This window comes from Hirundo rustica, chromosome 14 (assembly GCF_015227805.2).
Source record: "Hirundo rustica isolate bHirRus1 chromosome 14, bHirRus1.pri.v3, whole genome shotgun sequence".
In the NCBI taxonomy this organism is placed as follows: Eukaryota; Metazoa; Chordata; class Aves; order Passeriformes; family Hirundinidae; genus Hirundo; species Hirundo rustica.
In genome coordinates this window covers 15,161,030-15,171,825 of record NC_053463.1, presented here as the reverse complement: position 1 = coordinate 15,171,825, position 10,796 = coordinate 15,161,030, and positions in this window count along the sequence as shown.

Sequence of the window (10,796 nt, the reverse complement as noted above, 5' to 3'; positions counted from 1 at the left end):
AAGCGGGTGAGGAGCAGTGTGGAGGGCAGGTGTTGTGAGGAGGAGCAGGACACAACCAGAGGTGAGCAGGCAAGAGTGACCAGGAGGGGCTTTGGGTCTGCTGCAGGGCACCATCTCCCGTGAGACAAGGCCATTGGGAGCTGGCATAAAGGTGAGAGCAGTCCAGGAAGGTTTGGAAGCAACCAGCAAGACTTAAAGAGGGTCAGGAGATTTTAGATCTCATCTTGAGCTACTCATTAGCCACAAGGACTCTGGCCTTTCAACCGGGCTAATTACTGATTGCTCAAAGGATAACACTTCCCACAGCTGCTAAACTTGCTGACACTGGGTCCTGGATGTCTTCTATTCTGGGAAGGGGGAGTGGAGTCTCCTAGTGTGAACTTGTGGAGCTGGGCAAAGCCACACTGGAGCAAAGATAAAGTCAAGGACAGCTGCAGCTGCTTGGCAATCGTTCAAAATGAGCCACGAGTCACTGACTTGGCTATTCTGGGATGAGCTGAAGAGCCAGAGCTGGGGAGAACGAATTCATAGCCTGCTCACACAGAAATGGACTGCAGCAAGCCTGGGCCTGACCAGTGCCCGGGAACATTTGTCAGGGACCTGATGGGAGACTGCAAAGCTCTGTCCCTGGTCGCCAGTGAGGAGCTGTGGCTGCAGATCTGCCTTGGGACTGATCCACCAGAGCTCACAGGTCTGCAGCAGGGCAGAACCACACAGGCTCCCTAAAAGTCACAGAGAGAAATCGCTGCTTTGAGGACCTTTCAACCCTTCAGGTTCCCTGAAACTGGGTCAAAGCCTTTGCCCAGGGCCGCCATGCCTGAGTACAGCTGCTGCTGAAGCTTCTAGAGAACCTAGCAGAGGTTTCCCAAGTCAGAATTTATTGGAGAATGAGCTGGATGAAGCTTGTGATATTCCCCGAATCTGCAACCAGCGACCAGAGTAATCCTCTCAAATCTTTGCCTAAGGCTGGAACCTGAATTGTTTATGTGCTGTATTTCCCAGTTTCTGGATGGGAGCACTGGGCTGGGAGGCTCTGCTGTGGCCCAGCAAAGGTCTGGTCCCTGCCTCCAGTAATCCCAGTGCTGCTGGGACTGAGCTGACCCCTCCACACAGCCCAGCGCGGGTCACCTCCAGAGCTGCAGGACTCAGATAGACAATTAAGCTCGTTGGGAGCTCACCCAAAGGACACCGGGCCTTTTGAGGTCACTCACTGCATATGCTGGAAAGCAGATATGATCTCATTAGGCAAATATTTATGATCAATATCGTCCACGCTCTGGCATTGAACAGCATCACTCGGAGCGAGCAGCTCTCCAGGGATGGATGTGGGTTGACAGAAGAGCCTGGGCTGAGCGTGAACCTCTGCTCACCTGGCTTGAAAACACCTACATTTATCCTAAACTTTTTTTTTTTTTTTTTTTTTCACGATTCACCAGGAGATTAATTAGCTGCTTGGAAACCCCAGACATTAATTATTGATTATGCAAAAGATTTTGTTCATCACAGTTGCTGAGCTTGTCAGTGCTGCGGGACAGGATGGCTGAGCACGTCAGGATGGAGAGGAAGTCTGGATGGGCCCTGGGGAGCGAGTGGATTTGGCACCACTTTCCCGTGGTGGGGCCTCTCCGCAAGGTAGAAGGGCTCCAAAACGGGAGCCAAGCGTGGCAGCGAGAGCCCAGCTCAAGCACAGCTGCGCTGAGGGGCAGGGAACGGGGGCAGAGGACAGCGTCACCCGTTCAGGGAAGGGACACGGGACCCCCTGCACCCTGGGGCGCCTGAGCTGCGCTCGGGGCTGCTCCAGGGGCGTGCGGAGGGGAGATATCCATCCACCACGGCCTCCCCCTCGCAGGGACGCGCCGGCTCCAGCGACACAGCCCAGTGCCAGCTCCCCTCCTCGCCCCGGCTCCCCGGGCAGAAGGAGCCGCAGCCGCGGCGAGCGCGGGTGGCAGTGATAAACCTCCTGCAACGCCCGGCAATTAATCTTGCGGAGCGGTGAGTCAGAGTCACCCGGAGCTTCCTCCCCTCACCCAGAACCAGCCACCGCCGTCTCCAGAAGCTCTCGGCTCCGGGGACCTGCAGATGCCACCTGGTTGGGGAGAGGGGTTTATTATTATTTTTATATATATATATATTTGTGTGTGTGCCATGCCGTCGCTGAGCGGTGCTGGGTCCCCCTCCGGACCTTTCCGCTGCACCAAGGGAAACAAAACCCAGCGATACCCACATGTGCCCGCCCATCTCTGCGGAGGAGCGGGGTGCTTTAGTCCCAGCTTCTGGGGCCGTCAGGAAGGCGAGAGGCAGATGCCATCCTCATGATAAAGCCCATATAAAAAAGGTGTCAAAAGCCAGAGGGGTGGAGGAGGCGGGAAGGACTTACATAAACCCCCCGGAAGGAGCGGGTATATTTAACTCCCACCAAGAAAATGACCCCGCACATTTCCACACCCCCCCGTCCCCGCCCCCCAAATCTGCGCTGCTCCCCAAACTTTCCCAGGCTTTCCCGGGGAAAAATCCTCTTCCCGCCTTGCCCTAGGCATGAATGCAGTTTGCAGTTTTAACAGCAGATGTCTCTCCTATTATGATTTATAAAAATGCTTAAAATAAATAATGCAAACATATTTACAGGAATGAATTCCTGCTCCCGAGCGCGTTTGTCACTCGGAGGCTCCCGAGCAGGAGCGCCTCGCCGCCTGAGCGCCTCCCGCACAGGCTCCCCGCTGCCCCCCCCGCCGCCCCCCCGCCGGCGCTGCGGCGGCTGCCAGGAGCCCAGGGCAGGGTGGCCAAATCCCAAATCCCCCCCCCCCCCCCCTCCCCAAACCCCGGGCCTGGGCCCACACCAGCGCTTCGATACAAATGTTGTATAATCGACGTGTTAAATATTTAAAATGGTCGTGCAGGAGAGCTGCCCGGCGGTGCCTGATTTCACACATCCTGACAATTTCACGGACCTCTGGGCTTACGTTTCTTGGCAAATAATGAAAGGCGGTGGGAGCCCCCCTTCCTTCGAAGGGCACGTTGGGGAGGTTTGCCCTGGCCGCAACTCCTTCAAACGCGATGCGACTTGTGCAGCGCCTCTCCCACCTCCGCGCCCAGCCATGTCCAATGCTTTTAAGCGTGACCTTCGCCGGGGCGGATGCAGCCGTCACGCCGCCGAGGTGACTCAAAGGCAGAGCGGGGGGCCGGGGAGGGGGGCACGGCCGGGGGCAGCTGCCGCCAGAGCCGGCGCTTCCAAGGGAGCAACTTTTCCACGGCCGCTCCCGCAGCCGCGCTCTTTCCGGCGCGGTGCACACAAAGAGCCGGCGTACCTGCGGCGATGCGAGCGGCCCAATTACCGCTCCGCACCCAGCCTGGCCGTTTCCATAGCTTCACGGCACAGCGCTTCCCTCTCCCGAGGCCATCGGAGCGGGACCCGGCGTCTTATCGGCGATCATCCTGCCGCGCAGCGCTCCTGCGGGCTCTACCTGCCGACGGCCGGTCTCGCTGGCAACGCAGGATAATATCTTTTCCCACCGGAGCCGTGCGATGATTTCTGCCCGCTGTAATTTTTGTCTTGCTTCCAAAGCCTCTTGCGTAAGCGGCGCCGGGGAAGCAGAGCGCAAAGCGGGGCAGCTGCGGGAGCTCCCCCGAGCAGGGGACGGGGTGAGAGGCTGTCCCGACCCGCAGGACACCCCGGGAGCCTCTGGTGCTTCAGTCCTGCCTAAGGAAAGGTGAGAGGAGGCATCTACGAGGACTCATGTGTGTCCCTGGCCAAACCCCGCTGGCAAGCTTGAAGCTGAGCCAGAAGGACAGGGAGGTGGAGGGCAGAATTCTCTCCCCGGTGAGCCAGATCCTGCCTGGATGAGAGCTCCGTGGGAGCCCAGAACCACACCCTCTCAAAACAGACGCAGAATTTGGGCTGTTTCAGCCTGCTCCAGGAGGAGTGGGGGTGTTTGTGGCCTCCTGGAGGGGTGACTTGCTCCGGTTCCTTGCCTTCTTGCAGGTTGCCCGGGCGAGGAGCAGAAGCACAGGGCACGCAGAGGCATGAGGTGTGTTTGCCATGGCCTTTGTCGTGGTGGAGAGAAATTCCAGGTAGCACGAGCAGGAAAATCATGGACTGGATACCCTGACATTTTCCCAGTGAGGGTCTTGTGTCCTTCCCCACCTCAGCCAGAGCCACAGCCAGCGCTGCACATCCCATCCACCCAGCCTCCACTTCCCAGCTCCAGAGCGGGATCCGTGGGCCAAGCCAGGAGAGAGAGCTACCAGCCCTTGTCCTGGTCAGAGGAATGTGACCATCACACCCTGCACAGCCCAGCAGGACGGTGGCAGCACACACAGCACACTCTACATCCTCTGGGTGTTGATGTAGGAAGGGCAGATCCCAATGTGGATCCATCCACAATTTCCCAAGCAGGCTGGAATTAACACTAATAGTTCATCACCAAAATCTCTCATTTCAGAGGGGCTGTAATTATTTCTCTCCAGTGACCAGCAGTGGAACCTGGGGGAATGGCTGGAGCTGTGTCAGGAGAGACTTGGGTTGGGTATTTGGAAAAGGTTCTTGTCCCAAAGCTTTCCCAAGGGAATGGTCACAGCCACAAGGCTGACAGAGTTCAAGATGTGCTTGGTCAGTGCTCTCAGACAAACGATGGGATTGTTGGGACATCCTCTGCAGGGCCAGGAGTTGGACACAATGACTCTTATGGATTCCTTCCACGTCGGGATAGTCCATGATCCTGTGATTTGGGAATTTGGGCTCCATCTGAAAGGACAAGGAGCATCTGCTACCTTGGAAGAGCAATGTTTATTTTTGATTTCTCTGCTATTAGAGGAACTTTGCCTTCTAGAAAAGTCATTTATATCAGTAGTGGATAAAACCAAGGGCCTCCTGCTGTTCAAAGCAACACTTTTTTGTTTCAGAAAGAATATCTAGAACAGTTCATTTTGGGTTGACCCAAAGTTATTTCTTTCCCCTGGGTTTTTGATTTAACAACCCAAACAATACAACCCCACTCATTCTCCCAGCCCAAGGATACTTTTTGCCACACATCAAGTGCCTGCTTGAAATTTTCCATGCTTTGTGGCTGAGTCAGACAACATTTTTCTCTCCAAAATTTAAGCAAAAACTCATTTCCGAGAAGAGAGCTTTGCCCACCAAGCAGGACCATGAAGCTTTCCCTGTGCCTTGCCTGGAATAAGGAATGAGATGGCTGTGCTGGGCCTTGCTCCATTTCCCAAGGAGCTGCACAGGCATTTGGGGGAATTATCAGCCTCTGGGAATGGTTGTTTGCAGAGTAGTTTGCAGCCTGGAAATGCCACAGAATTTGGTCAGCCTCTGAAAACTGGGATATTCCAGGGATCAGAGGGCAGCCACGAGGATGGACGTGGTGGAGCAGCTGATGCCCAGGGGAAGGACACAGCCAGGGTTTGAGGGGATGAGATGCTCCCAGCCCTGGGGATGTGACTCAAGGACTCAGTGAGGTAGAGGTGGCATGTTTGTGTTCTCTCTTCTTTCTGGATTTTTTTGTGGGTTTTTTGTTTGTTTGTTTGGGGGGTTTTTTGGTTTTTTCCCCCCTAATCTCTCTCTGACGGGTTTGAAAGCTGCACCTGCAGGACAGTTCAAACCCCAGTGTGACCTCACCTACCTCACACCTCTCCCGAGTGGGTACAACCTCCTGGATCCCACCTGGGGGCACAGAGAGGTGATGATGCCTCGGATGCTGCAGACAGAACGGCTTCCTCCAGCACCTCACACCGTCAGAGGGGTTTCATTTCCCAGCTGCAGGAGGAGGCAGGGGACACCCAGTGAAAGCAAGCAGTGTCACCGGGGCTGAACAAATCCACAGGACCCTGAAGGAGGAACAGGACGAGGCTGACAAACTCAGGAGCGTCCACGTCCCACCAGGGCTGTGTTTTCTGAGCCATATTCCCAAACTGTCCCACGTGCCTTGGGTGGCACCAGCCCAGGAGCACCTGGGCACCGGGCAAGGTGCCAGCCCTGTGCCTGGCCTTCAAGGCTGCAGAGGGAAAGCCCCAGGGCAGGTCCCAGCTTCCTGCAGCTGCTGCTGGGCTGGCAGCCCTCTGTGCTGGGCAGCAAAGGCACGTCCACCCCTGCCTGTGCCCACAGCGCTTGCCTCGCCCAGATGGGATAGGCTGTGACCCGACTGTGGGAGGAACAAGAAGGCTCCCAGGCAGCAAATGCACCAGCCCGGGTTGTGCTGGGTGTCAGCTCAGCTCTGCTTGGTGCAGACGTGACTCAGGACAACCGGCAAGCTCCTGAGACAGTTGGAGCAGCAGAGACATGGCGAGTGAGGTCCGTTTCCTGCTTCTCCCTGCCGTCCTGGAGCTCTGACACTGCCAAGAAAAGCAAAGATGCCCCAAACCCGTGACTAGAATATGAATGTGATGTTCGGGCTGTGGCGGTGGCTGTAACCCAGCTTGAACTCCCCGGCCGTGGAGATCCATCCCGAGCTGCAGGCAGCCGGGACGAGGCCAGCCCGGCTGGAAAACCCTCCCTCCATCCCCAGCCCTGCCGGTGGTGCCTGCCCGCACCCCTGCGCTTGCCCACGGAGCTCTCCTGCCTGCCTGTGCCACAGCCCGCAGCGCTGGGCATCCCCACGGCACAGCAGGGGCTGCTGGCAGTGTGTGAGCAGATGCTGAAGGAGAGGGTGTAACCCACATGTGGTCATGCCTGGGGAGGAGCCAGGCCACTGGGTTTGGTCACGATGGAGAGCACGGTAAGGGATGTGGATGTGAGCACAGAGCGGGTGCAGTGAGGGGCTGCCAGGGCTGGACTCCCCTGCCTGAGGGCTGCGTTCAGTGGGGTCTGAAAAGGGCCAGAAACCTCAGCAAAGGCTCCTGCATGCTATATCCAGTGGAGCAGGACTGCCTGGCCCTCCCTTTCCAAGGGCACAACTCCTCCAACACTCGCCCAGATCCAGCCCCACAGAGCCCAGCTGAAGAGCCACCTCTGGTTTTCCAACCTCAGCACCCCAGAGCAGAGGTTGGGGACGAGGCAGAAGGGCCACGCTGGACTGACGACATCCACCGAGCAGGACTGAGGTCCCCAGGGTGCAGCACCCATGTGCAGAGCCCGTGTGTGAGCCAGACCTCGCTGGCAGGGACTGTACCTATGCCAGTCATGGCTTTGGGGGCATCTTGCCACACTTTGGGGGTGGCTGGGACTTGTCCAGGGCTTGAAGGATGCTCCAAGGTTCTGTGGGCAGCAGAGGTCTTGCCTGGGATGAGAAGGTGCCTGTTCCTGGGCTGGGAGAAGGACCTGAGCAGGGCTTTGCTCTCCAGCCTGGGCAAACCAGCAGCTGTGAGGGAAAGAGGGAAGAGGAGAAAGAAAGGCTACTGCAGATCTGCTCCACCAGGGCTGTGGCAGCACCGGGGTCTGTGCTAAGAACTGGCTTCCCCAAGTTTAGGAGGCTGGGAGATGCATGGAATAAATTACTTGTGACACTGACTCCTACACTTCCAGACTCACGCGGGATTTAGCCACCAGACTCTCGGTTAAATCAGCGCCAGTTATTAAGGTCAGGAGAAGTCGTGTGGTTAAATCCTATCTGGGGCTCGGCACAGGGCTGTGCCAGTCTGGGGAGGCATCCTGGTGCTCCGGGGTGCTGTGCCCCCTGGCACGGCTCCCCAAAACCCAGAGCAGCCTGGACAGCAAACACACAAATCACCCGTGATGGCATCCAGCTCCTGCGTGGGGAGAGGAGAGGAGAGGAGAGGAGAGGAGAGGAGAGGAGAGGAGAGGAGAGGAGAGGAGAGGAGAGGAGAGGAGAGAGAGGAGAGGAGAGGAGAGGAGAGGAGAGGAGAGGAGAGGAGAGGAGAGGAGAGGAGAGGAGAGGAGAGGAGAGGAGAGGAGAGGAGAGGAGAGGAGAGGAGAGGAGAGGAGAGGAGAGGAGAGGAGAGATCTTGCCCTGAACCAGGAACAGCCTGGTTTGTTTTGCTGCTGATTTCTGAGTGGTTTCACTTATCTCTTTCCTCCTCCACTACCTGAGGTTTCAAATGCTCTAGGGAGATGTCTCCATTAACCACAGTTTTCTTTGGCAGTTATATTTCATTATAGTCTCTCTTCCCACTAATCTTTCCCAGCTTTTGTTGTTGTTATTTTTATTATGATGATTTTCACAAACCCTTTGTTTCCAGCTCTACTTAACCTGGCCGTGTCCCTTTAAATACCACAGCCCGGGCAGAATAGGGGATCAGTCCTTTGACAGGAGCTAAAGTCCTGTTTGATCTGGATTAGATGCTGATTTTGCTTACCAGACTAAAGACCGAGGGGGACCACGCAGTGCCTGTGTTTGCACAAACCTGCCTGGTCGCATTCCTCTTGCTGCCGTGTCCAGCCCAAGGGGTGAGCGCGGGGCTGAGCACACAGCTCGAAATCCAAGCGGATAAGCGGTCACTTTGTCTGGAGACGTCGGAAAATGGAGGTGTGGGCACAGAGGTGGCAGCTCTGCACGGTGCTGGGGAGGTGGCCCGGGGTGCAGAGTGTCCCCAGGGTGGGAGCAGACCAGCACCCATCACTGGGATGCCTCTGGGCATCCCGCAGCCCTTGGCGCTGCTCGCTCTGCAGGCCCAGCTCCGACCGCTGCCCATTTTGCCTCTTGGGGTTTCAATGTGGGTTCCTGATGGCCCAGCTCATGGGGGGGCTGGCAGGATGTGGGAGCACCCAGACCTCCCCCATTTCCCCCACCCAACAGATTGTGTTTTCTCCAAGGATTCCCATCTCCGCTGTCTCCCTTTCCCGCCGCCATTTCCTGCCTCTTCTCCTGCCCTTTTCTCCTGTTCCTCTGCCTAAAGGAAGACTGTTCTCTCTTTCCCTGTGCACTCCCCATCCCCTCATGTCTTGCCCTCCCCAGGTCGGCCCCAAGCTCCCAGGAGTGGCTCTGCCTCCTCAGCTGCCCTGCAACCTCACCCCCTGCCACGCTCCTGCTTCTTCTGGAAGGCACCACGGCCAAACCCTGCTCCAGCAGAGGTGACAGGGCCACAACCAGCTGAGGCACTCCACGGGCAGGAGCTGGGGGGGGGCACGGAGCCCCCATCACACACACACTTGCAGCAAAGCAAATTCATACCTCCCCTGCGGCTGTCTCGACGGAGAAATGTCAGGACTCACGGCAAGGCAACAAACCATGCTGCTGCTGGGAGCCCTCCCCACCCGGCAGAGAGGCAGGAGCTGGGCTCCGAGCGAGCCCAGGGCCATCATCACCCCGTCCCTCCCTGCCGGGAGTGGGGAGCACACAGGTGGGGTCTGGCCCGGGCTGGTTTCATCCCACCTGCTCCAGGTTAAAAGCACCAGAAGAATTTACCTGGAGTGAGGAGAAGGGTGTCTCTTGCTCAGGGAGTCAGAGTCTTGCTGGGGGAGCATCTCCCACCCGGCTGGGGCTCTGCTCACCTGGCAGTAGGAGACCCGTGCCCGCGGTGGCAAGGTGGAGGATGCCGGTGGTAGCGATGCCACCGGCACGTGAGCGCCCAGAGGGTGACAGGGCACAGCTGAGAGCTGTGCCAAGCACTCCTGCTCACTGCCGGGGTCCAGCTCTGCCAGAGAGAGGTACGGGACCTGCAAGATCTTCACGGGCATCAGTCTCCTGCCCAGTGCCCTCGCAGAGCTGGAAAATGAGCTCTGCTGGAGGTGGGCAGGGTCATGGCCTTGCCACTGCCCGAGGTGTCGTGGCCCACGGTGGGTGGAGCTTCAGAAAGCACGGGGCCAGCACGTGAGGTAAAATGCAGAAATTAATGACAGCAAAGGTCCAGTGGGATGTACTGATGGAGGTGTCGGCCCTTGGCTCCCAGGGTGGGCTTGGCTGACTCTGCTGCAGTCCCAGCCTGCCAGGACAGAAGGCAGATGAGCACAGGCTCAGTGGCAAGGGCGGGCGAGGAGATTGGAGAAACCCAGAGTCACCCAGGGCTCTGCCAGGGGAAAATGTTGGTGTGGTCTGGCAGGTGCAGGGATGAGAGGGGAAGGTTGTCCTGCTGTTGTCTTCTTGTCCACAGGGAATGCTCATGGCAGGAGGAGGCCTTGTGGAACACCCTGGTCACCGTTCCTCTTCAACCAGGAGGAGGAGAACACGCAAAGCCAGAAAGCAGGTGGGACCAGACGGACCATTTTAATGATTTGGGAGGTCTCATCCGTGCTTCCCATGTTCCTGCACCCATCCTGGGTTTAGTAGAACCTGCTCTAATCACTCCTTGGCTCATGGGTTTGCCAACAAGACACACACCAGCAGCTCCTCCATTCCTGGCAGGCCTGCCTCAGGCGTGTTTGGCTCACAGAGAGGGGCTGAAGGAGAAGCCAACTGCAGGAAAAGCCAGCCCAGGGGGCTCAGAGGCACGGCAGGAGTGGGCAAGGCATCCTTCCTTCCCCAGAGGTGCGAGGGGGGCTGCAGGACTGGCTGAGGGGACAAGGACAGGGCAGCCTTGTCCTGTGTCCCCACCACCCGTGGCAGCATCTGGACACCTCCACGAGCACTGCATCCACTCACAGCGTTTTGGTGGGGGGAGACACGACTCCCCAGCCCGCTGCTTCGCCACGGCTGTCAGCACCTGTGGCTGGCCAAAAACGAGGCAGGCTGGAGGCTGCAGAGCCCCAGCTCGGCCTGGCGGTACCTGTCACCTCGGCTAAGCCCCGCTCAGCCGCTGGCGGCCGCCCATCGTCACCCAGGGGCCGAAGGCTCACGCCGCGCCAGCCGCTGCCTCCCCTGCCCGATAACGCCGCGTCTTGCACGGAGTTGCCTCCTTCTGCTGTCACAGGCCGACCTATTTCTCACAAACCGTGACTGCTCCGGCCTTAAAACATCTTGACG